At 44.4% G+C, this 27,746-nt stretch overlaps 1 non-coding gene and 1 pseudogene across 1 annotated transcript; both read right to left on the minus strand.

Annotated features, from left to right (window-relative positions):
* Positions 1-8,718: 8,718 nt before the first annotated feature.
* Positions 8,719-10,241, minus strand: LOC143561571 (uncharacterized; annotated as a pseudogene).
* A 13,455-nt stretch (positions 10,242-23,696) lies between these two features.
* TRNAP-UGG (transfer RNA proline (anticodon UGG)) lies at positions 23,697-23,771 on the minus strand. Its single transcript has one exon. It is a non-coding gene; the product is annotated as a tRNA-Pro (tRNA).
* Positions 23,772-27,746: the final 3,975 nt, after the last annotated feature.

Here is a 27,746-nt window from a genome sequence, read left to right on the forward strand (position 1 = left end):
GAAAGACTACACATGTAGTAAGTGTCAAGCGTCATTTAAATCCTAGTTTAAATGTAATGAGGTGTGCGTTATAGATCCAATGATCTTTAAGTTTGAATTAACGGAGTTGAGTTAACGGAGTTAACCTGAAATTGACGATTGTCACATCATTCCCATGTTAAAGAATTTTCGTCCCGAAAATTTGAGTCAAGTCGTGATGAGTGTCTGAAAAAGTAAGAAAAATTTTCAGTTTGTCATATCATCCCCTAGTAGAAAGAAATTTCGTCCCGAAATTTAATTCATACCTCCGGTGATTTCTGACGGTTTGTCGGGTTTCGCGGTTTTCTGTGTTTGGTCAGCCCTTAAAAAAAGTGAGGATACTTTTTCATCATTTGATCCTCCCGTTCCCACGTGAACTCCGGTCCACGTCTTGAGTTCCAACGAACCTTAATGATTGGAATTTTGCTGTGCTTGAGTGTTTTGGTTTCCCAATCCAAAACTTCAACTGGTTCTTCAATGAAGCGTAGCTGTTCATCAACTTGCAGTTCGTCCAAAGGGACTACTTGGGTTTCATCAGATAGGCATTTCTTCAAATTGGATACGTGAAAAACATTGTGTACACTGCTGAGTTCCGCTAGTAAGTCCAGTCGGTACGCCACCGGACCAATGCGCTCAGTTATCCGGTAAGGACCAACGTATCGTGGGTTGAGTTTGTTTCGCTTCCCGAAGCGAACCACACCTTTCCAAGGTGAGACTTTGAGTAATACTTGGTCGTTCACTTGAAATTCGAGAGGTTTTCGGCGCTTGTCGGCGTAACTCTTTTGACGATCTCTTGCTGCTACCATGCGGTTTCGGATTTGAACAATTTTTTCAGAGGTTTCGAGTACCAATTCTGGACCAGTGATTTGGCTGTCACCCACTTCTGCCCAGTAGAGAGGTGATCGACACTTCCGTCCGTACAGCGCTTCAAACAGCGCTGCTTTAATACTTGCGTGGTAGCTGTTATTATACGAAAATTCTACCAAAGGTAAGTGAGGTTCCCAACTTTTTCGGAAATCCAATACACATGCACGCAACATGTCCTCTAAGGTCTGAATAGTTCGGTCGCTTTGCCCATCCGTCTGAGGATGGTATGCTGTGCTCATATCAAGACGGGTGCCTAGTGCGCTTTGCAGTGACTTCCAAAAGTGCGAAGTGAAACGGGAATCTCGATCAGAAATGATTGAGAAAGGCACTCCGTGTCTAGACACCACTTCTTTCATGTAGACGCGAGTCAATCTTTCCATTTTGTCCGATTCCTTAATCGCTAAAAAGTGTGCCGACTTAGTCAACCGGTCAAAGATCACCCAGATGGTATCGCGTCCCGTCGGTGTTTTAGGTAATCCCGTGATGAAGTCCATTGAAATGTGTTCCCATTTCCACATTGGGAGTTCCGGTTGCTGTAGCAGGCCAGATGGTTTCTGGTATTTTACTTTGACTCTGGCACAAGTCAAGCATTTGCTCACGTAGGTGGCAATGTCGGCTTTCATGTTCGGCCACCAGTAAAGTGCCTTTAAGTCATGGTACATTTTATCTGAGCCGGGGTGGATAGAATATCGGGATTGGTGGGCTTCGTCCATCACTAGAGTTCTCAACTCTCCGTATCGTGGAACCCAAATCCGGTTCTCAAAATATCGGACCCCGTCCGATTTGGTTTCAAGTTGTTTGTTCATGCCCCGCATGAGTTTTGATGGAAGATTATCATCTTTCAAAGCTTCGAGTTGGGCGTCGCGAATCTGATAGGGTAAGTTGGTACGAATCGTGAGTTGCAATGCTCGCACTCGTCTGGGTTTATCTGTTTCTTTTCTGCTGAGAGCGTCGGCCACTACATTGGCCTTGCCTGGGTGGTACTTGATGGCACAATCATAATCCTTAAGCAGCTCGACCCAACGACGCTATCGCATGTTCAGCTCCTTCTGATCGTAGATATGCTGGAGACTCTTGTGGTCGGTGTAAATGGTAAACTTGGTACCATACAAGTAATGCCTCCATATCTTAAGGGCAAACACCACAGCTCCAAGTTCCAAGTCATGGGTCGTGTAGTTCTTCTCGTGAATCCGTAGTTGTCGAGAGGCATAGGCTATAACCTTCTCGAGTTGCATCAGCACACAACCGAGACCTTGTATCGATGCGTCACAATGTACCTCGAAATTCTTTGTTCCCGGGTAAGGCTAGAATAGGGGCGCTATAGAGTTTGGTTTTCAACAGTTGAAAAGCGGATTCTTGCGCGTCACCCCAATTGTACTTAGTGCCTTTGTGAGTTAAAGCGGTGAGGGGTTGAGCAATCTTTGAAAATCCCTCGATGAAACGCCGGTAGTAGCCGGCCAGTCCTAGGAATTGCCGCACCTCAGTCGGAGTCTTAGGTGTTTCCCAGTTTTTGATGGCCTCTACCTTACCGGGATCGACATGGATACCATTCTCGTTGATCACATGTCCTAAAAAGTGAACCTCGCGAAGCCAAAATTCGCATTTCGAGAGTTTAGCGTACAGCTGCTCCTTCTTCAACAATTCCAGAATTAATCTCAAGTGTTCTTCGTGGTCAGCCTTGTCCTTGGAGTAGACGAGAATATCATCAATAAACACAATCACAAACTTGTCGAGGTATGCCTTGCATACTCGATTCATGAGATCCATAAATACGGCTGGTGCGTTGGTTAAGCCAAAAGGCATAACCGAAAACTCGAAGTGTCCGTACCGTGTTCTGAAAGCCGTCTTTGAAATATCTTCTTCGCGTACTCTTAGTTGATGGTAACCAGACCGCAGGTCGATCTTCGAGTAGTAACTCGATCCTTGGAGCTGGTCAAACAGATCATCAATTCGGGGTAAAGGATAACGGTTCTTGACCGTCACCTTGTTCAACTCTCGGTAGTCGATGCACATGCGGAAAATCCCGTCCTTCTTTCTGACAAACAAGACAGGGGCTCCCCATGGCGATGAGCTAGGTCGGATAAAACCTTTATCCAATAAATCTTGTAACTGAGTGGACAGTTCCTGAAGTTCCGCCGGTGCGAGCCGATACGGGGCTCGTGCTATGGGTGCTGCACCGGGGGTCAACTCGATTTGGAATTCGACTTGTCGTATAGGAGGGAATCCAGGCAAATCCTCCGGAAAACTTCCAGAAAATCTCGCACAATCGGTATCTCTTCAATTCGCTTCTCCTCCGCGGGTTTCTCAACAATCTGCGCCAAAATTGCCGGATGACCCTTTCGTAGATACTTCTGCGCCTTCATGAGAATGATAACGCTGGTGGGTATGCCGCTTCTCTCGCCCCGGATCGAAATGATCTCGCTGGAAGGGGTAGAAATGTGGACTATCTTGTCATGACATATAATCTCCGCTCGGTTCTCGGATAACCAGTCCATGCCGACAACGACATCGAAACTACCAAGCGTAAAAGGTATGAGGTCGATATCAAAAATATGACCTGACAGTTTTAACTTACATCCCGCAAGTACATGAGTCGTTACTATAGTCTTACCGTCAGCTAATTCAACCGGAAACTTAGCATCTAACGGGGTTGGAGTTAGGTCTAAGAGTTGACTAATGGCTTTTGATACAGAACTCCTATCAGCTCCAGTGTCAAACAATACAGAAGCAAAACAGTCGTTCACAGGAAACTTACCAGTCACCACGTACGGATCATTGCGGGCTTGACCCGACCCAATAACGAAAGCACTTCCTTTACCATTGCTTCCACTACCACTGCCACTTCCATTACTTCCATTGTTCTTGTTCTATTTCAGTTTTGGGCAATCTTTCCTGAAATGACCCTCCTGACCACATTCGAAACATCCCTTAGTCGTCATAGGTGGTTTAGGAGCACCCTTTTCCGCAAGGTCTCCTCTACATTCCTTTGCCTGGTGACTCATCTTTCCGCATCTCAGACACTTGACACGGTCATACGGGCCAGCATGATGATAGTTGCACCTGTTGCACTTCGGATATTTCCCAGCATATCCGCTCGAACCCTGCCCTCCACCGTTGTTATTGTTGTTGTGACCCTGTTTGTTGAAGCCCCGAGTGAGTTCAGGCTTACGGTAGTGTTGTTGCTGTGAGGGGTTCGAGGATGAGGATCTGGTGTTGTCAAACTTTCTCTTTCCATTGCTCGGGTTGTTGTTGTTGTCAGTAATCGGGTTGTCACGGGCTTTAGTGGTTGAACACCTAGGTGGTAGCGCACCTTGGGTCACTACTTGATCCGTCAGTTTGTGAGCTAACCAGATCGCTTGTTGAATCGTGGCTGGTCTGGAAGATGTCACCATGCACTGAATTTGCGGTGCTAACCCATCAATATACATTTCAATTCTCTTACTCGGCGGGTCTACCATCCGTGGACACATCACAGCTAACTCGTGAGAACGGGTAGTGTGGGCTTCGATTCCTGAACCCATCATCTTCAATGACCAAAACTCTGATTCCAACTTTGCAATCTCCTCCCTAGGACAGTACTCTTCTCGCATCATGTTCTTGAACTCCTCCCAGTTCATAGCGTTAGCCAGTTCCAATCCGAGGATCTGAACGTTTGAATTCCACCAAGTGAGGGCAGAATCTTCAAGTGTTCCAGCAGCAAATTTGACCCTACTGGCAGGTGGACAATTACACATCTCAAACGCTGATTCGGCCTTCTCAGCCCAACGCAGGAAGCCTATAGCTCCCTCAGTGCCCTTAAACGTACTGGGCTTACAGTCAAGGTAGTTCTTGAAGGTGCACGTTCCAATTGGACCTCCAGCTTGGTTTTGGACATGTGCGGCTAGAGCAGCCGCCGCGTGGTCGTTTAGCAGAGTTTGGAGTTCTGCTGCAGTCAAGTTGATGTTACCACGTCCGTGTCCAGCGTTTCTTCCTGCCATCTAGGTGTTATCATTCTCAGATGTCATCGTCTGAGGACACCTCTGAGTGTGCCTCCTCCTCAGACGGTTCTTCCTCCGGTTCCTCTTCGGGTTCCTCCTCGAGATCTTCCTAAGGTTCCTCCTCAGGATCTTCCTCGGGTTCCGCTTCAGGCTCTGCCTCAGGTTCGGCTGCGTTCTGAGCAATTTGCATTTGTAAGACATCGCAACGCTCTAAAGCTATCTCGGTTCGAGTCCTTGCTACTTGGAGTTGTTCTTGCAACTCTATCATCTCGGCTTGCATCTTTCTCATAATCTTCATCTGTGGATCACTAGCCTCTTGCATTTCCTTCATGGCCGCTGTCATGCGGGAAATTTCCTCCTTAGTCTCGGTTCCATCTTTTAACAGTCCGGATACGTTAGCTCTCGTATAGCGCATGTAACCCACGTCACGCTCCAAACAAGAAACGACAGCTGCGAGCACTCGCTCCACAGGTTAGGTTATAGGTGGTAGGGTGTTGGGGTAAGCAGGATGATTCGGGTGGGGTAGCGGGGGAACTTGTTCACGATAGACCGTACGCCTAATCATATTAGGGTACCAATCACAGCTAACTTCGTATTCGTACATGCCTCCGGATAAGCGATACCTCTTCGGTGCAGGAGCTTCGAGCTCCGGGACTAGTCGGGGGGAAGCGGGGGGGGGGGGGGGGGGCGATGAGTTGGGAAGATGCGGTTCCTTTCCAGGGGCGTGAGACATCGGGTCGGATGATGACGACGATGGCGTCGACATCCTTACAGGTAAGCCGTGTATGCGCGCGCGTATGAGTGAAAGAGGAAAAGAGCTAAGATAACAAAGACTACACAAACTTATGCAGTGCGTATCATTATAACTAATGGGTCGTCGCGGTTATAGTCTAGTATGCATGCAATTTCTAGTTCGCTATAACTAATGGCTCTGATACCAATCTGTCACACCCTCAAAATCCACTAACGGAGTTTTACCGTCAGAGGGTGTGAACTAACAGGATCGGAATCATTAGTTATAATCAAACCATAAAAACGTTTAAATGAAAATAAGTGCGGAAGCGTAAAAACCAAAAGACAAAAGTTACGTCACGCAGGACGACTTAAAAACCCAAGTAATAATAGTTAAAAACATGTTTGCATATCAGAATGTTCAAAAACCATGCATGATCCTATACCGCGCGCCCGCCTCGGCTACCTGAGAATAACATACTAAAAGTGTCAACACGAGTTTGGTGAGTTCACAAGTTTATATAAAATAAAGCGTTTAGCGTTTTGCGTTCAGCGTTTTGCGTTACCAGATAGTGTTAAATCAATTATATATCGATAGGTAGCTAGCCTATACAACAAATATTACTAAGTGTTCGACACCGAAGCTGACTGTTTATCAAGTGCCTTGTCACCAGGTAATCCAGACCATGGTACGTGTTAGCCAAAATTACACCCGCTCGACCTCCAGTCGAGTTTAGCGTTGGGTGGGGTTTGTCAAACCCAGTAGTACTACTCAACAATGACTCGATATTCCAAATATTAACCGGCTCGATGTGTAGGACTTCAAATGTTTCGTTTGCCACTTAGCCTTTACAAGTGATATATAATTTACTAACAAAATCTTAAATGCGTTTTTCGGAGTACGTTATCTCCCCCAAATGAAAAGCGTTTAAAACAGTTTAAAGGGGTAAGTGAAACTCACTGTTTGCGAAGAATTCCCAAATTAAATCACCAAAGGATGCGCGTCACAGAAAAACTCTCTCTAGCGTTCTAAAACAACAAAGAGATTTTTCTAAGTGTCGGAACTATTATCGAGTCTCTAGACTCGGCACATAATACCTATGCACACAATATGTTTCGTGTTTCGTTTGTGAATCGTGTGTGACTTTAACAAGTACATTTGTGATACATTACATGTGTGAGCAATTATTTACGTGTCATGTATTAATAATGTACATCACTAGCAATTACTCCCCGTAAGGGCAATTTGGTCACACATAACAATTAACTAGCAATTATTCCCCGCAAGGGCAATTTGGTCAAAACACGACAACTATTTAGCAAGTATTCCCCGCAGGGGCAATTTGGTCAAAACATAACAATTAACTAGCAATTATCATGTTTCATGCATTTTCACAAAATTCAGCAGCTAGTTTCACCGAGACAGAAATTCTACTTGAAAGATTGTACTATTCCACCGATCATAGCATCTCAATTAATTTACCAAAGATTATCACAAAAGCATGCATGTGTTAGGTTTCCAAAACATATTTTATTTTATTTTTATTCCACATAGATTTCTCATAATGATCAAAACATTACAGCAAGCTCATAACAGTCAAATTCAGGCGCAACAGAATGTTATTTGAAATTCCCGTTAAATGAAAAATCCAACAAATGCAAGACCACTTGGGTTAGGTTCCTAACTCAACAAGTAAACTTCCAGAAGTGGAACCAACCCAATTGGTCTCGTAATTCATGAGACATAATATTTACAAAACAACCTAACAGCAGGTCTAACAACTCAGCTTTGCACAACGTTTTTGTAAAATCATAAAGGTTAACTTTTACACGTCCAAAAATTGCAAATTTATATTCTTTAGAAACTAGACTCAACCTAGTTTACTATAGTATCAATAATCTCAACCAATTTTCACATTTACACCCAGATACAGTCAATTGAACATCAACAACACAATCTGTCCAGAAACTATTTGCAACAAAACTCAACATATTAACCATCTATAGACCACAATTCATTCATATAACATTCTAGACCCCATAAACACTATCCATGCATATCAATTACACCATTCATACATGGTTAGGGTTTTATTTGATCTCAAAATCAAAGACACAACAATTAACATGTAACAATATCAATTCTAGTCATCAAATCATCATCAATACATCATCAAATCAAAATAAAACCTATGAACACATCATGAGCACCGGGCTTGGTCCCCCGGCGCGTTGGAGGTTCTGTACCGCATCATGAGCACCGGGCTAAGTGGCGGTTGAGAAACTCAAGCGAACCGCCCTACCTTACTACAACATAAGGACATAAGGGAGAAGGTTGTGAAGGTGGCCTCGTTATCCACACCTCCGGTCGGATGAGTGGAGGACCGACCTACCCGGGTTTTCACGAGCATTGGCGGGTTCTGGATTGCCTGTCAAGGGCGCTAGCGCATACCCCGTGGTGATCATCACGACATGCACCTCAAATCTCGGCACAATGGAACGTGTAACTCGCCTGCTATTCCGTTCAATTACATTTGTTCCTGTAATCCATAGCCTAACAGAACGCAGCAGCGAGGGACAACCCGCCCATACAGCCAGCGGGGAGGATGGCATTACTGGCAAAGACTGTCTGGCGAAAACGCCGCAGGCGCGAAGCGTGGTAGGCCTGCACCGGGGGAGCGGGGGAGCATAGGGAGGAAAGGGAGCCCAGACGGTGGAAGAGCCAGGGGAGGCCGGGTCATTTGACGGAAATGGAAGGCTTTTGACTATGAACCTATTAAAGAAGACCCTATGGAGTAAAGGGAAGTGCATGAATTTTTGGAAAAAGTGGGAATGAGCCTATATAAAAAAGGAATCAAGCAAATTCAATGAATAGATAGAGTCAACGGTACGACAGAAAGCGCTGCCTACACGCGAATTTGCTTCCGAAGTCGAGCAGTCTCAATTTCACTACAGGATTTTAGAATGAATGCTGGGCTGGGCCACCTCGAATGGCGTGAGCCGCATGCGGGGAGACCCGCACGTACGGTTTTTAGGGGGATATGGTCGAAAGACCGGCCGGCGCCCACCCGACTAGAGGGACCGAGAAATTAATAGAGTACAAAACTTATCTTCAAGCTTTACCTTATTCTGATCGTTCAGAGGACGATCGCGGGGTCACTGAATGAAGTCCTCCAATTCTTTCGCAGGTGCTGTTCTGACCCGCAACGAGGCAGAGATGACTAAGTGACATATGGAATACGGCGACGACAACAGCATGTCGTAGAAGGAGATAACAAGTTGAGCCAACAACCCACTAAGACTAACGTATCTACAACTACATCCCCGAGCGGCAGTCAAACGGGGGCGTGAATGCGAGATGCCAGCGGAATGATCGGCCGGACAGAGGCTAGGGCTCCTTCCGTCCACCGCGTCCTACCTTGTGTGTCGGAGATATAAAGCGAGTGCACCGGAAAAGAACGGGAACTGGGTCGATCTATTCTATGTCGAAGCATCTGAAGCATAAATGCACACTCACACGATCTTTTCCGACAGATAGGAGCATTCGGTGGAACCGGTGAACTATGTGTGGGGCAGAGGGCTCGTGGTACTTGCTGCCCACCCCTCCTCCTCTGCTTTGAGAACCGTGTGAACGGAGAGTGGGCAGAAGGGAAGGAGGTCCTCATACGGAGTAGCACACTTACTTGAGCAGCGCGGGAGACTGGAGAATGGGTCGAGTAAAGTCCCCTGGGGCCTGAAAAATCACAGAGACGTACTGATACGATAGGGCTTTGATTGGTATTTATTTTTTCTTAGTGATTGTAAAGGAGGGCGCTTGGCTATGTTATAGAAAGGGAAGGAAGAGGCATCGAATGGCGAAGAGAGGCGGCTCGGCAGGGAAGGAAAGGGAAATCGTCAAAGATGACTTCTTTGTTGTCGAAACGAAGGACTAAATAGCACCAATGATTCTCTGAGCCGGTCTGGATTTCCAACGCCTCGGGAAATTGGTCGAGATAGATGACAGTGCCTTTTCCCCTCTTCCTTAGCGGGAAGGCAATCTTCTCTTATAGCCTTCACCTCCTACCCGGCCCGGAAATAGAGAATCCAGCCCCCTTCTGATCCATTCATTTCTGCAAGCAGGGAGGATCCAGAGCTAAGCCCCCTCCTATTCGGGGCCGGGTGGCCTTGCCCCACAAGCACCCAACCTTCTTTTTGCTCTTCCTTAGGGTTGACTCCACGAACGCGCCACCTAGGAGCCCTACTCATATTCCAAAAGCGCTACTTCAATTCAAGCGCAAGCCCCCTTCTATTGCATAACCTAAAAAAGCTATAAACAAAGTACAAAAGTGGTTGCGGGAACGATACGCTTTGGTTACTAGCGAACGCTTTCAAAGGCGACCAGTTTTCAATACTAGTTGTTACCTTACGCTGCCATTTTTTTGTTATTCATGAATAGCATGGTTGGGGGCTAAGATAACTCAAATGGGAGAGCCGTGTTATGGGTGACCTTATTGCACGGTTCAGAGAGCACTTGTGTATGTGATGCAAGTGAACGTGTACGAAAAAGCTGTCGTAAAGTTTCGTTGTTCGTTCTGTCGTCGACCGTATCTATGTTTCTACGATGGCCCAAGAACAAGCTCATTCTTCAGCCATAGAGAGACTTTTGAATTGCGAGGTACCATTACGAGCTCAATATATACAAGTGTTATTCTGTGAAATAACTCGAATTTCAAATCATTCACTTGCTTTAACTACTCATGCTATGGATATGGGAGCATCAGATCCGTTCCTGTGGGCTTTTGAGGAGCAGGAAAAATTGTTGGAATTCTATGAAAGAGACTCGGGAGTCAGGATGCATGCTAGTTTCATACGACCAGGTGGAGTGGCACAAGATCTGCCTCTTGGCTTATGTCGAGATATTGATTCCTCCACACAACAATTTGCTTCTCATATCGATGAATTAGAAGAGATTTCAACCCGCAACCGTATCTAGAAACAACGATTAGTGGATATTGGTACTGTCACTGCACATCAAGCAAAGGATTGGGGATTCAGTGGTGTAATGTTAAGAGGTCATGCGACATGAAGACATTGATAGCAATATGGTGGAAGTTCCAATCAGGCAACAATGGTTCTGCCTGACCCTACTTAAGCATGCATATTATGTCAGTGAAGACTTGGTGTGAAGCCTTGGAGCTTACGTTAGAAGAGCAAAAGGCCGGGGGCTAGGGTGAGCTGAGGGGGGACAGTGTAAGTGAGCGAATGTGTGTAAGTCCAGTCAAACATAACTGTTCTAGGCAGGGTGGGCCGCCCACCTTCGAATGGTGTTGTTCCTACGGACTGTGAATGGATTGACTCTATTAAGTGAAGTCATTTAACAGCGGATAGACACAAGTTATGACAACCCTCACACGAGGGCCAAAAAGAAAGCTTTCGTTAGGATAATTCGCCCATACAATAGAACAAGGAGAGCAATCAACGCTATGGCTACTTTAGGACAATTCCCGCCTTAGGGACCCCTACCGTGACAACAGCTACTACGCATCCCACATCAGATAATGCTATCGACGAAACAACCCTTTATCCAATCTAGCCGATTCCGAATCGACCAATTCCGGGATCTTTTGCAGCGAAGGCCTGTCATCGAATTCTTCAAACCTGGGGCATGTCGATCCTGAATGAAACTAAAGATCATTGATCCTACTATCAAGAAATCCGTCATACAAAGGCCTAACTCTGGCTCTCTCTACGGGTGGAAGGAAGGGCAACAGCCTTGTCAAGGCGCGGGCCAAGCCCACTCAAAGTGAAGAGATTTATACCGAGCAAGAACCTGCGCTAGAAAAGGAAAAGCCAGACATTCCTTCTTTTCAGAATTCCAGTCCTGCGGGCCTGCCCGAACTGCCAGTGATTTAAACAAAGACGCGGGTGCGAGTCTTCCTTGGTTGAAGTAAAAAAAGTCCCCCTCCTTTATCTTATTCCTACCATCTGGGGCGAAAGGATGAGATGGAATAGCGTGTCATTTCGGAACCGTTCATAAGCTTTCCCTTGACTAATCTAAAAGTTAAGGCAACTATCTGGATAATTTTGGGCCGAAGGCATCACATGATCGAGAGGAGCCATCTTGATTTGGACTAGAGGAGGAAGGAACCTGAGCCCGTAGGTGTAGGAATCAATCCACTGTCTCGTTGCCAATTAGAGTAGAGCCAAAGGAAGCTATCGCGATGAATTGTTACAAAGTGTCCCTCCTTCTGGCGAAGCTTCTAGAAGGCCGATCACTACCCAGAGAGATCCATTTACCAGTCATGAGTGAGAGCGAAGCCTAGAGAGGCGGAAGCAGTAGCTTCTAGGAAGAATCCTCAAGCCACTGTGATGATGCTTGGGGGAGGTTATGTGTATGTATTTTAGATATTGGAAGCTTGGTTCTGTGTCTGCGTTTCGTTGATAATAATAGAGAGGCTTACAGTTGGTGTTGTTCAACCTTGACAGGTACATGGGGCTGCAGATTCTTAGAGAAAGAACAAGGCATTTCAATTCTCATATTTGACTCAGTTTTCAGATTACTGACTTGGGAGGATGTCTGTACGCCTAAAGGGAGGATTAGGCATTCGTCAAATGAATCAAGTGAATGAGGCCCTACTCGACGCTTGGAGAGACTCTGTATCGACTGAATCGTATTGGGCGAAAATATGCTCATCAAAGTACAGGCATAACAACCAGGGCAGATCTTGTATTAATCTACTATAACTATAGGATAGAAGGATAGAGTCCAAGGAACCTAAATACTCGAAGAAGAGCGACAAGTTCTCGAACAAACAGCGGGAGAAGCAGACTGAGCTTGTTACATTGATAAAAGGCAGTCCTATGATCACCATCTTCAAAAAGAAAAAGGACACATACTATGACCAGTAGCTCAGCACGAGTATCGACCTACTGAGGCAATGACCATGCACCTAAAGCCACTTTAAATAAAAGTGCATATTGAAGGAGTCTTGGTCTATGGAGGGGCTGCGCTTCTTTGTTCGCTAGGCTTTCGCGCTAATCATGAATCCTAGCTTGGTTCCCGGCTTTGAATTCGCGCTAATGCTTAGCTCCGTCTGCGGTTGACAACTTAAACCCTTTTGCCCATATTGGCCTTCACTCAAAACGATCGGTTCGAGTCTGCTGCTGCAATTGGCAATGAATTGGATAAGCGGTGGCCTTCTTTTCTTTTCAAAACTAATACCACCTCTTTTTAATAAATATCTTAAGAGAAGAAAGGCATTCTATCCCCTTTGTGTCTTTCTTCTAGGCGGAGCTCCCGCCATCTGCTAGCATTGTGGTTTGGAATCGCTTCTTTATCAATAGCCCACCCTTTCTTTGAACCTTGTCAATGATCGAACTTAAATTAAAGATATGAACTGAATTCCATTTGATGAGTAACTGAGAACAAAGGAGAGGGATATGGAAAGAATGAAGTAATGAAAGAGGAAGTCATTGCTAGTAGTAAACATATGATGAGGGGGTTTCGATGTACCAGGTGTTTCTTTAGTCGAACCAGACTGAGCTTCTGTCAGTACAAATAGGGACCAGCCTGTTGTTTATTCCTGTACTGATCCATTCACTAGCTAGCCGGACTAGTGGGGGCCTTTCAGGAGACATACTGAAAACCTTGCCTTTCAAACCAAACGCAACGCCCGTCTTCCAAATAAAAAGAAAAGGGGGGAAGAAAGATGGAGTGCAGCCTGTAGAGCACATGTAACGCACAGTCGGGTTGCTCACGCAGCGGATCTCTCTCTTTATCTATAGATATCTAAAAAGACAGAGAGGTGTGAAAGTAATAGCTTTATGTTATGGCCGCCCCTGTCTTACGGCCTTTACGCTACTACTACTGTGATTTAAAGTTGTTTGATCTTTCCCAATCATCCTGACCGGAACTTGTACGCAGCACTTGTACGGAGGTGCATACATAAAGGGTTTGGAACTTTTTTATTATCTGAATCTTAAGAACAGGACCCTACCCTATTCTCGAACCCTCTGCCGAGCTCCACCCTGCCCGCATTTTTTTGCATTTTTATTTTGCAATTCAGAAGGGCCAAAGAAATGTCTCCACCTGCTGCCAACAGTCTTTCTTCGGAATTCTACTGAACGGGTCGATCCTCCTCCCCCATTTGTTTTACCAACTTTTCCTAAGGTCTCCTCGCCAAGAGCTCCCGCGATGATAGAGGAAGCAACCCGCCTGCTGCGGCGGGGCGGCTTTTTTCTTTCACAAAAAGACCTGGATGATTATCCCTACCCTCGGTAGCTTACGAGTTTACGTCCATCCCTGGTCGGGTACAGTTTCCTTTTTCTTTCTCCCTTGTAGCCATTACCCGAATTCGCGCAAGTGTGTCAACACCCCCCAAACTGACTTGACGAGGAATCCATTCTCGCGAACAAACACAACCCCTACACACACCTAGGAGCACCCCTTCCTTCATATCCATACAAGTCCCGAGTAGGCGGGTCGAGGTCCTACGAGGTACCCACTACTCAGAGTACCCTCCCCAAAGGAAAAAGATGTGTTTGTCAGGTTCGGTTCTTCTTAGTTGGGTTGGGCGGGTTTGACCAGAAAGAAGAGCCTCTAGGAAGTGGATCAGTACAAACATAGGCTCAAAAATGATAGATGATATTTTGTCGAGAACTAGGTCAGAAAGTACGCTCACTATTAGCAAGAAGGATGACACCCATCAGACAGTACGCTCACTATTAGCAAATTTTGGCGTTGGGAACACGGCGATCAATTCTGAATCATAATGACGAACTTGAAACCAATCCATGCCATTCTTTGTAGTATACCTGACAAAGCGGGAGGTGTAGCCGCAATAGCACCAGTTTTTTTATGTCTGTTGGCTTTACCTTTTTTCAAAAGTATGTATGTACGTAGTTCAAGTTTTCGCCCGATTCACCAAGGAATATTTTGGTTGCTTTTGGCGGATCTTTTACTATTAGGTTGGATCGGATGTCAACCTGTGGAGGCACCATTTGTGACTATTGGACAAATTTCTCCTTTTGTTTTCTTCTTGTTCTTTGCCATAACGCCCATTATGGGATGAGTTGGAAGAGGAATTCCTAATTCTTACACAAATGAGACTGCCTGAAAAGTGATCAATTCTGACACCCATCATTTCTGAGTGAGTATTACACCAAGAATTGACAAGCCTTTAGTTGTACGAGTTGTACGTTTTCTATTTCTTACGTGACTTTGATGAAAGAAAGCATTCCGGGAACAGGAATAAGAGTAAAGGCCTTCCTTGTCATTGTAGTAGGCTTGTTTGCAAAAGAGAAGAAGCAGCTTCAACGATGCAATCAGACCTGTGAGGGTAAGCATGAGAAGCCAGTCTGTCTGCAATTGAGTTGCTTTGTCTATAGATGTGAGAAACCATCATGCCAGAAGACAATAAGTCGATGCATTCTCTGATCAAGTAAAGCACATGTCAAGGGGTGGATAAAAGACCAAGGATGGAGTCCACATAACTTTGGAATAAGATTCGATGTCATTCACTTGGATGCCCATATCAGAACATAGTTTGAACCCATCTCTGAGAGCTCTAGTCTCAGCCATCATGTTAGTAACATTGTGAGAGAATGAAGAGAAGAAAAGAAAATTTTAACCTTAACTCTTTCTCAGGATACCACCACCTGCACTCTCTCCCATAGCAGTTGATCCATCTATGTTGAGCTTGGTACATTTTTTTTTGGTGGGGGGGGAGGATTTGATCCATATCCCGCTTTGATTTACCTTCGGGCTCCTTATTCCGAGGCTATTCTTTATCACGGCTCCTCTTAGACTTTCCAACCAACACGGAGTATTCAACCCCCCCCCCTTCGCCTAGCCATCAGAAGCTTACATTTGAGTTTCCTCTGACTACAAGGTAATTTTTCAGCTGGAGTAGAAGTGGACGAACAACACCTCCTTTCCTTGCATTAGCGGCCGCTTTTCCACATCCACTTCAGGGAGAGAGCAGGTATAAATCATAGCTTTAGGCTTTCGAGCCTTTCTTCCTAGGACAGAAGCCTTTACTTGAACTTGAGCGGTTGTCTGGAACTGATGCTACACCTTGGGGCTGCAATCCCTTCTTCTTAGCACGGATGTCCCTCTTCAATCCCCTGCTCCTACCATTGAAACAGCTTGGGGCTAGTAAGTCCTGCTAATATCAGGGAAAGAATAGCTCCCGAAGGGCTATTTTCTTTATCTAAGCGACTAATAGGCTTGGGTGGCTAGGGCACTTGCTATCGAGGTTACACGCCTGGTCCTGAAACCACATCTGGCAGATGCGATTCCTGGATGTAGTTGGATGTGATTATCGGTGAAAGCAGAGAAGGATCTCCTATCAATAGTCACAGGGAATTACACTATAGCTTTAGGACCTGACCTGTAATAGGTGGTGTAAATGTCCTTATTTATTATAGGATGAAGATGATTCACTCACCAAGAAGACCGTCTACTCGAGCTGTAATTGCCAACAGAAGACCGTCTGCGACAACAAGACCATCAGCAGCAGATGATTGAACAGCGGATGCGTTGAGGAGATCAGCCCTAATTGAAGACCCGATACTCTCAACCAAGAACTTCTATATATAAAACCAACCACGGAACAGGAGCATGCGTTACACACGTCGTCAGCTAGCGGACGCAAGCAGAGTGGGACCTTCTCCGTTAGTCTCTTTCATCATAATATTGAAAGCTTCCCCGCCCGATGCTTTGTTAATGTCAGAGTTGATATCAAGATGAAAGGGAAAGAAAATAAGAAATATTCAAGATAAAGACTAGAAGAAGGGTTTTAGCGAGCAGGGAAAACTACTGAATACGATAACGATACATTCACAGCGGAACATGAAGAATCACTGTCGACTCAACTTGACGAGTCAGTAGCTGCTTTTAGAGTTGGGATAAGTAGGGTAGCAGCTAAGATTAACTAAAAGGACTCTCCTCAACCTAGACATAGAACTCCTAGCTCTGGAGCTGATTGAATTGATTGATTCTTTTGAACAGCTACCGAAAGGCTTCGCTCCTCGCTCACAGAACTCCCCCAAGTCTCAGGTCAAGAGAGAAGAGCGATGTCCTTTCTTGAGTCACTCACTTCTTTTGGGCGCTTTCTGCTTTTATGGTATAAACCAAGGTTATCACAGTTCAATTTTATTTAATCCTCATCTCGTTCAGTCTTACGTCGTTCAGTTTAAAAAGTCATTCTGGCATCTGCTTTCAATGCTTGCTAGTAAACAGCTGTTGTCTCTTTCCTCCCGCCCTTACTTATAACGTACTCTTTACAAGAGTCGATTCAACAAGAGGAAGAAGAGCTTCTGCCTCAGGTAACTTCGGTACTTTGAGAACAGCGAGAGCAGAATCCAAATCAGACTTTAAGCTATCAGGGCTGTTTTCCAGAGCTAAAATCGGCTTAGGGGAAGGGGTCGTTGAATAAGAAAATCAACCAATTAATGCCGTTATAGAAGAATTTCCACCTATGGATGAGAATTCGGAATTAGAAATGGATAATGCTGTTTGGACTCCTACGGAAGCTGGGACACAAGCCCATGGCATGGATCTGGTTCAAGAAAGGGTGGACGAAGACTTAGTTGAGCCTGAACTCGGTCCTTTGAGGGATCCCTAAATCCTTAAGTTAAGTCCCAGGATACGGGCCCCTCTCCCCTTGAGGATTGGATTGACTTGGTTATTGCGGAACCAGAGTTCTCACTTTGCCAACTTTGAAAAGAGAGATCTATGATCCCCATAAAGGAAAGATAAGAAATAGATAATGTCTATGAGCCCTATGACCTTTCACTCCCGGAATGTGCTTTAATGCAAGGAAGCACTTCCCGGACATCTATATCTGGTTTGAAACCAGATATCCTTTTTTTTCTATTCGGGAACTTCATTCTATTAAAAAAAGGCGCCGATAGGTTTGAGCAACATAGCTATTCTAATCATTTCCAGCAGCGCAGCCGTTGACAAATCCGCCTTAGCCTCAGGTAGTTGATACTTTCAGGGGGAGCAGGATCATCATTTCCACCAAAGTCGTGGAACCGGCTTCCATCTAAAAAAAAGATGATTAGTTTCATCTATATAAATGGATCATTCTTAAATGGCAGAAGGCAAACGACCTAATGAACCCAAATACGGCAGGGAAGCCTTTATACTGGGTGTAGGAATGAAAGGTTACCCGGCCAGAAACTTCAATCAATCCTATGGCATTGTGAAATCTCTAATCGGATGCATTAGCAGTTCAACTATAGGGACAACGCCAAGCGGAGGAGTCGGTTTTAACAACAACCCGTGAAGACGAAGGTCTGCAATAAGACTTTGTAACTCTAAATTTTTTAAAAGAATAAATTAGCGTATCAAGTCTTGCTTACTTTCTCCTAAGCTAAGTGAGAAAGGATTGCAGGCTAGATTCAAGCTATGCGAGTTTATTGATTCCACTCCGCTTTCAAGAAAGATTGGGTGAGTGTTCAGTGTACTTGAGTAATAGTATGAAGGCTCTAGTGGGTGTACTGTTTTACCTAGTGGGCATACTGTCTGACCTAGTCCACTCAAGGCAAGCAATTTTTTTTGAAAAGCGCTAGAAATCGTGGTCCACAATACTACAAATCTGTTCTACATTAGATAGATTGCTCTGATTTTTTTTTACAATTCTCTTTTTTAATGCAGATAGTTCCCAGTGCTCATTCTATCGATACTGGGAAAAATCATAAATAAAATAAAAAAAAATCATAAAGCAAAAAAAAATGTTTACACTCAATTTTCATTACGAAGATGTATCACGTCAGGATCCGTTGCTCAAACCGAATCACGCCAACGTTATGGAAGTTCCTGGATCGTGTAAAATAAGAGTACTACCAAAGGAAGCACCTTCTGATTTCAAAATAAAAAATGGAAAATTGGCTATGGAGATTCCGTGCGGGAATAAATTAATACAGACACAAAGGGCTTCAACAGGAAAGTCGTTTCGATCCAATCCATTCTTGGGGTCAAATAAAGAAAAAAAGGATATGTCAGTGACCCAGCACGGCAAACCGAATCAATCCATTCTTGGAATGTCTCATTTTTTGGTAAAAATCTCCGCAGTAATGTCTCTGTTTGGTTTTCCAGTCGAAATACGGGAAAAGTCCATTCAATTCTTGATGGAAATGGAGTTTTGCGAATTCTCCCGGAACTGGAAGATCATTTCGAAATCTTCGAACATATTAGGGGGTTCCATGTAACTATTTTAACTTCGGCCAACACACAAGATGAGACTTTACCACCGTGGAGCGGCTTTTTTCAAAAAGATGAGGGGTAAAGTCAGTAAGATGTCGGAGAAACAAATGACTTTGATTAGACCAGACCGACCCATAGAGGAACGCACCCACGTGGGCACCACCAGATGTTGTAGATGAACCTACTAAATACGAAATTGAGCATATCATAGCTGACTGCACCATGGGCTAGCCCCTACACCCACTGCACGAGTGGAATATTACTTAGTCAAGTAGAAAGGAACAAGGTCTTACGACACGATCACTATATCTTTTCTTTTTTTTTATCTCTCCTCTATGGAAAGAAAGAGGGGATGATACGTGGCGTGGTATAATAACCTGATCGTTTAATCAACGAGACCTACGTAAGTCGACATATCTCCATGTATATGTTCTTTTGAGCTAGAACCAATCAAAAGAATGAAATTAAATCTAGGGTAGGGCGACGAACATGGCGAAAGAGGACTGTCTATCCAAAGCCCTTCTCTTCTTCACTCAAAGGGGCAATGCACCAGCCAGCCAGTGTGGTGGCGAACACGATGTGCTGTAAGCTAAGCAGTTCACCTTGTAGGCGGAGGAGGAAAGAAAGTGTGTCGTGCTTGATTTTCCGGACCTTCTAAAGTAGACCCCGTATATTATTTCACTTAGCCTGCCTCTCCCATGACTTTCCGGACCAACCAACCCGGAGCTGTCCTCGCAAGTCTCTATGCATTTTGGAAGCAGTGCATGCAGAAAAATCGAGCAATGGATCTTAGAAGAATTCCACTTTTTCGGCACGACTCTTTCTATTTCCGCGCTGACATTTGAGTTGTCTCTCTTCTTTCTTTCAATCGACACACTCGACGCAGATAACTCCAAGGCCCCCCTAGCTGAATAGACGTAAGAAAGCTACCTGATAAAAGGCAAGGTGCACCTTGGAATGAACTCAACGAATTGCGTTTTGCCAGATATCTTTTTTTGTAGAAAAAGTCCCCTTTGGTAATTCAAAATAAAAAAATCTAAACGAAATACTAAATAAAGGCGCATACGCGGGAAGGGCCTTACTACTTCTTCATTCAGGGGGATACCAGCCTCATTACTTCCCACTGGGCGAGAGGTGCACCTAACCCACCTACCCACTCAACAATCACGGTGTTCAGCTGACTTGCACTGATGGACCCCTTTTGTAATGGAATTAGGAACCCATCTTTTGACTGTTGTTAACTAATCTCTTCAATGTTAGATTCTACTCTATGTTAGAACATTTCTGTGAATTCTATTCTGATCTAAGTGGTCGTATTCTGTGTCTCGTGCTAGGAAGCATTGCTCCTCTTTTCATTCCAAATTCAAGAATACGACCGATACGATTGATTGGTCTGTGCGCCTCTCTTATTACTTTTTTGTATTCCCGTGTTCTTCGGATACAATTCGATCCTTCTACGGCCAAATCTCAATTTGTGGAAAGCCTTCGATGGCTTCCTTATGAAAACATCGATTTTTATTTGGGTATAGACGGTATCTCTTTATTCTTCGTGATATTGACACATTTCTGATCCCTATTTGCATTTTAGTGGGTTGGTCTGGTATGAGAAGTTATGGGAAAGAGTATATTAGAGCATCTCTAATTCGCGAATTTCTAATGATCGTCGTGTTCCGCATGCTGGATCCTCTACTATTCTATGTTCTTCCCGAAAGCGTGCTAATCCCTATGTTGTGTGGAGCTAAGCATCTTATATTCGCTGGGATAAAGCTTTTCCTCTGCTGGGGCCTTGTGCAGTAAACCCCATACGGGCGGTTGTCCGTCGTCGTAAAGTAGTCCCCGCGAAGCTTTCGGGAAGAGGGGTTGTCTTGTGTGTAAGCATAGCATTTCTGGCTGAACCCGCCCAACCCAACTAAGAAGAACCGAACCTGACAAACATATATTTTTCCTTTGGGGAGGGTACTCTGAGTAGTGGGTACCTCGTAGGACCTCGACCCGCCTACTCGGGTATTGTATGGATATGCAGGAAAGGGTGCTCCTAGGTGTGTGTAGGGGTTGTGTTTGTTCGCGATAATGGATTCCTCGTCAAGTCAGTTTAGGGGGTGTGGACACACTTGCGCGAATTCGGGTAACGGCTTCAAGGGAGAAAGAAAAAGGAAACTGTACCCGACCAGGGATGGACGTAAATTCGTAAGCTACCGAGGGTAGGGATAATTGTCCAGTTCTTTTTGTGAAAGAAAAAAGCCGCCCCGCCGCAGATGGCGGGTTTCTTCCTCTGTCGTCGCCGGGGAGCTCTTGGCGAGGAGACCATAGGAAAAGTTGCTAAAACAAACAGGGGAGGAGGATCAACCCGTTCAGTAGAATTCCGAAGAAAGACTGTTGGCAGCAGGTGGAGACATTTCTTTGGCCCTTCTAAATTGCAAAACAAAAATGTAAAATAAGGCGGGCAGGGTGGAGCTCATAGAGGGTTCGAGAATAGGGTAGGGTCCTGTTCTTAAGATTCAGATAATAAAAAAGTTCCAAACCCTTTATGTATGCACCTCCGTACAAGTGTTGCGTACAAGTTCCGGTCAGGATGATTGGGAAAGATCAAACCAATTTAAATCACAGTAGTAGTAGCGTAAAGGCCTTAAGCCAGGGGGCGGCCATAACATAAAGCTATTACTTTCACACCTCTCTCTCTTTTTAGATATCTATAGATAAAGAGAGAGATCCGCTGCATGAGCAACCCGACTGTGCGTTACATGTGCTCTACAGGCTGCACTCCATCATTCTTCCCCATTTTTCTTTTTTTTTGGAAGACGGGCGTTGCGTTTGGTTCGAAAGGCAAGGTTTTCAGTATGTCTCTAGAAAGGCCCCCACTAGTCCGGCTAGCTAGTGAGTGGTTCTTTCGGGAGGGAAGCAGGCCGGGCCCTACGGGCGGGCATCCCTCACAACGCAAGCAGCATTGTTCGCCACTCCCCGAGAAGCAAAAGAATCTAGCGTCCATGCTAAAAATACATGCATAGATTGTGGTCTAATGACAAGGCCGACGGCGAAAGCTCGGGACGGAGCCGTATGATGCGGAAGTCTCACGTACGGTTCCCTGAGAAGGGAGTGGCTACCTACTGGAGCTTCGACCAATCACCACCGGTCATTTCCGCTTTGGGGCTACCCCTTACTCTACCATTATTAAAGTGGTATGGGGTTCGAGACAAAGAAAGATCAAGGCAGCATATCAGCTTTTCCTTTATACTTTACTTGGATATGTTTTTATGCTATTAGCTATTCTGTTGATTCTTTTCCAAACAGGAACCACCGATTTACAAATTTTATTAACCACAGAATTTAGTGAGTGGCGCCAAATCTTTCTATGGATTGCTTTTTTCGCCTCTTTTGCCGTCAAAGTGCCTATGGTACCAGTTCATATTTGGTTACCCGAAGCTCATGTAGAGGCACCTACGGCAGGATCCGTCATCTTGGCGGGAATTCTTTTAAAATTGGGAACCTACGGCGTTTTAAAATTTTCAATACCCATGTTTCCTGAAGCGACTTTGTTTCACTCCTTTCATTTATACTTTAAGCGCGATTGCTATAATATATACTTCCTTGACCACTTTAAGACAGATCGATCTTAAGAAGATCATTGCTTACTCCTCAGTAGCTCATATGAATCTGGTGACTATTGGTATGTTTAGTCTGAACATACAGGGAATTGGAGGTAGCATTCTACTGATGTTAAGTCATGGACTGGTTTCTTCAGCCCTTTTTCTTTGTGTTGGTGTTCTATATGACCAACATAAGACTCGACTTGTTAGATATTATGGAGGTTTAGTGAGCGCCATGCCGAATTTCTCTACCATTTTCTTCTTTTTCACTTTGGCCAATATGAGTTTACCTGATACTAGCAGCTTTATCGGGGAATTTCTCATCTTAGTAGGAGCTTTCCAAAGAAATAGCTTAGTAGCCACATTGGCGGCGCTTGGGATGATTTTAGGCGCGGCGTATTACCTTTGGCTATATAATCGTGTGGTTTCTGGGAATTTAAAACCGGATTTCCTCCATAAATTCTCCGATCTAAATGGTAGAGAAGTTTTCATCTTTTTACCTTTTCTTGTTGGAGTTGTTTGGATGGGTGTTTACCCCAAAGTGTTCCCGGACTGCATGCATACAGCCGTAAGTAACTTAGTGCAACATGGAAAATTTCATTGAGAGGAATCAGCAAAGAAAAGAAAAGAAGGGTGTCAAGACATCTATATGACCAAGATGGCCATCTCACGAAGTGGATTCGAATCAATATCAAGCTACTTTCCTTTAGTAGATATGTCATCCCCCTCATTATAGTTCTCCTAGAATCAATAGCATTTCGTCAGAATACATCCTGTCTTTTCACCTTAGTAGTCCTATGCATAGTCAGTACTATAGCCCCAATCATGGCTACTAATAAAATCAGACTAGGAACCAAAAACCAGACGGAATAGTAGGTATAAAGTAAATTGCCCAATGTTTCCAAATTAGTCCAACTTCGTACCTATCCGGCATAAACCATATATCTCAGAGAGGTCCTATTTCTTTGGGTTGGTAGTAAACGAATTCTTTCATTATTTAAAATGAAGAACATTTCCCACCAAAAGATCAGTCCAATAATACCACTCACCGGTAAATAGCGCAATACTTCTTCGTGAATCTCCGCTATTTGAATATGGAACATCATAACAAGGGAGTTGGGCATAAAGAAACTGGAAAAAGGTTTTTTAGCACGTACAACCATCAAACCAGAGAGTTGGGCATAAAGAAACTGGAAAAAGGTTTCTAAGCAAAGTTGCTGAGTAAAGGTCTCGTGTGCTTGCTACATATACGAGTCACGAGTAAGAGGAAGTGGTAATGGTCGATGGATGTTCATATTTGAGTATTTGCTGACCGAATGCCTCACATCAAGGTGACAGGATTCTAACCTATGGCCCTCTGTACCCAAAACAGATGCGCTGACCAGACTGCGCTACACCTCGTCTCACCACCCCGGAGCATATAGATCCACCTGATCGATGAACACTCAAACCGAACTCACCCTTCCTTTTGGGCACAAGGACGCGAGAACCTAAGAAACCTTTTTTTATTTTCTTTCTTTTCTATTTCTATCTTTTTCTTTTTTGATATATTTTCTAGAATTTCATTTAAAATATATAAATATTTTGAAAACGCCTCCAGCAAGATAGGGCGACGCAAAAAGCCGCATAGTGCAGGAGCTCTCACATTTTTTGTCTTACTCTTGCACTTGAATTTGAAAATCCGGCCTTTGGACCCTTGGCCCGCTTAGAAGTGGATTCGAACCACTGACACAAGGATTTTCAGTCTTTTGCTCTAACCATCTGAGCTACCTGAACCACTTTCCTAAAAGATGTTTTCTTCATCGAATAGCGCCCTACCTTACCACTTGACTTGTAAAAAGCCCTTGTACTAAAAAGAATATTATATATAGGCCATTTTTGCTTCTTCGTCAAGCTTTCGAGCAGCTCTTTCAACTGCCGCTTAATCCCCCTCAAGAACCAAGAGCCGTCCAGCCCCTGGACAGCGGGAGGGAGCTTGCTTATAGAAAGAAGGAAGATAGGCCGATCAAACAAAAAGAACGCGCAAAGGTATCTCCGCTCCTAGTCACTAAGTAGTGCTATTCGGGGGACTCTATCCAGATCTATGGATCTCCCCAGCATCCAAGTGAGACTCCATCAAAATCTGCCACTCGTTGGGCGACGCCCTCTTTTCTACGAACACCCCACCACTAATTGATGAACTTTGCCAGTTTTCGCCTCCGACCCGAGAACACAGGGTCAAGCCAAGCCCTTACCCGCCTGAATGGAATTCATATCTCCGTCTGGTCAATAAGGGAGAAATCCCGTGGAACTGGACTGTAAATCTTCTATTACATATAGAGAAGTCCATTCTCATCATGGTCGATCCACGTCCTACCGTAGTGCCCGGAGAACCAGGCTTGCTTAGCTTACAAAGCTAGCTTACTAACGCGAATCTTTTTTATTGATTGCACGAGCCAGAAATTGCAGAGGAGCAGGATCCGAAGCGGTGGCTGCTACAAGAAAGGAATATTCCATAGCATGCGCTTCTGAAAGAATTTGAACTAATTGTGCCACAGTTGAGCGTTTCTATCCAATCGCTACATAGACACAATGCAATGTCTCACTCTCAAAGGTGCTTATTGAGTTCATTTGCTTTTGGTTTAATATGGTATCGATAGCAATAGCTGTTTTTCCAGTTTGTCGGTCCCCGATTATAAGTTCTCGTTGAGCACGCCCTATAGGAACCTGGCTATCTACCGCTTTTAACCCAGTTTGCATAGGCTCGTGCACAGATTTACGTTGAATAATCCCAGGGCTTTCACTTTGACGTGTCTTCGCTCGTGATCGCTTAGAGCCCCTCTTCCATCAATAGGTACTCCCAAAGCGTCGACCACACGCCCTAGCATAGCCTTTCCCACAGGGACATCCACAATAGAGCCAGTACGCTTGACAAGATCTCCTTCTTTAATAGCAATATCACTACCAAAGACAACAATCCCTACATTCTCATTCTCAAGATTCAAGGCTATTCCTCTCACACCGCTGGCAAATTCAACCATTTCCCCAACTTGAATCTCGTTCAACCCATAAACACGTGCAATCCCATCTCCAACTGAGACCACTCGACAAATCTCATCCACTTGAAAATTCGTGTAAAAGTTGCTAATTCTACTTTATAATATAGTCGTTAGATCAGCAGCTCTCGGAGAGAATTCCATGATTCTATTTATTTTGGATATAAGGGGTAATACCGCTTTCAATTTCAAAGAGCTCTATTTTCGCTATTCTTATAGATCAGATTCGAGCTTGTACTACTAGAACTAGGAGTTGAGATAGCGGGCGGAACACCAACACAATCCTTTGTTAAATGTCTGCGAGCTCCTTCTTCATTCATGAAAGCATACGAGTCGTTATGTTAAGCATCTAATCCTAGTCTTTATGTTCTCTGTGTTAGAGGAGTTAGATGTCCCACATGTTGAACAGTCTGACATCAAGTTGTTAGGACCTGAGTCGCTATGTGAACACTTAACACAAGACTGAAATCAAGCTAGAGTGGTTTATGAATCAGTCATCAAGGATCTTAGCCAAACGGTGACCGGCTACGTAAGCACTTTGGGCACAGGTTTCTCGATCGGACTTGAAGAATTGTCATAAAGACATCACTCTGCTTTATATATATATATATATATATATATATATATATATATATAATTGGATTCTAAAATAAGATTCAATGAATTAGAAGCATTCGCAGTTTTTAGTTCGTTTGTCATCATCTTTTCTCCTCATCGCTAGCCTGTTTCCAAGAGGGGGAAGAGAAGGTCTTTCAAGTTGGAGAGCATATGAGATTTCTCCATCGCAGCATTGCATCTATCGACTGAACAAAGTAACTTTCGAATTGGACTGGGAAGGAATGCACTTGACTGAAAGGTCCTACCCGACTCATACTTAGGACAGGCTTAGCTCTAGCTATCTAAAATGAAGAAATTGTACAAGGGAGCAATCCTATTTCACAAAGTAACTTCTCAAAGGGCGAAGGTGTAGTATCGATTACTTGTGTTGGACTACCTTTATAGGATAGATCTGATATACTGTTAGGTTTTGGTTGGGCTGCTTGGTACGGAATTCATTGTGATTGACTTTAGGTATCGCATTTCCGGTATTGCATTTACTGTTCGATATTTCCGGTATGTAATTGACTCGTATATAAAGAAAGAAAGTCTTTCATTTCCTAGTTCGATATTCCAGATATTCCATTAGAATGACTGATGTTGGACTAGCTGACTCCCTAAGCTTTGCCGTATTGCATTAGAATGTGGGGAATTCCTTCGTCTTTGGTATGCGAATTTCAAGCTGCTACTGCTCTGATTGCTGCTTTGAGGTTGCTTAGACGGTATCTGACTGAACTAGCTGGTTTAGATTTCATTAGTTGATAGCGGTATCTGACTGAACTAGCTTGTTTAGATTTCATTAGTTGAAAGTCTCGCACTATTTAAACAAAGACTGTGTAAAAAGGATATGATATAAGGGGAGGATTGACCTGTTGGTTGACTTCTCAATTGAGAAATGGAATGAAACTGACAATGCTCTCTTCGGTCCTAGCTGAGTTTTGTCTTAGCTTTACGGCAAAGGGATAGGCTTAGCCTATTGAAGGGGGGAGAGCTAGGCTGCGTTCACCATCGAATAACGGGGTAAAAGGCTGCTTTCAGATCTCTTTCTCTGTAGCCGTACTATGACTTTCTGAGGGATTGAACTCTAGTCGTACTATTCGATATCATCTAGCAAAGAAGTCAGCTATGGGCAAGAGGCCACCAAAGCGAGTTTAACCAGTTAGAGCTCAGCCGACCCATTCTTGATTCCGTTTTTTCCCTATTTGAGATAGATGAATCAATGGAACTTTGATCCCCGGTTCTTGCTTGGTCTAATGTCTGGGTGCGTATGGCGGTACACTGAGAGCACCTTTCAAGTCGGCTGAAAAAGAAAGAAAAAATGAAAATTGGTCGAGAAAAAGAATCGCGCTAGTCGGAACTTAGGGAAAGATAGAGAGCTCTCTAGGCTCTCCAGAGTTCGCTTTGCCAGTCCATGAATATGTCGCACCCAGCAGTTCGAGGAGTTGCTAGATACGGATCGAAGCCCTGCCTCAAAAAAGTCAGGACTTTTGGGCAGATTCCAATATTCGACCCATCTCTTTCTGCCGATTCCTCCGGTTGTCGGAATCTCTGGTTCGATAAGAACCAGGAGTCCCTTTCATTCGTTTATGGGAGCGACTCTCTGTTCCCATTCTCCACCGGGTCATCAAGTGATTAGCCAGCTCAATCCATTTTTCCATCCGAGGATCTTCACCATAGGACTGACTCTGTTTGACTTGCCTTGATTGCCTAGCTAATGCTACCGTCGCAAGCAACCTACACTAAC

This window comes from Bidens hawaiensis, unplaced genomic scaffold, assembly GCF_021521415.1.
Source record: "Bidens hawaiensis isolate Kalapana, Puna unplaced genomic scaffold, B.hawaiensis_p1.1 tig00000097_1, whole genome shotgun sequence".
Classification (NCBI taxonomy): domain Eukaryota; kingdom Viridiplantae; phylum Streptophyta; class Magnoliopsida; order Asterales; family Asteraceae; genus Bidens; species Bidens hawaiensis.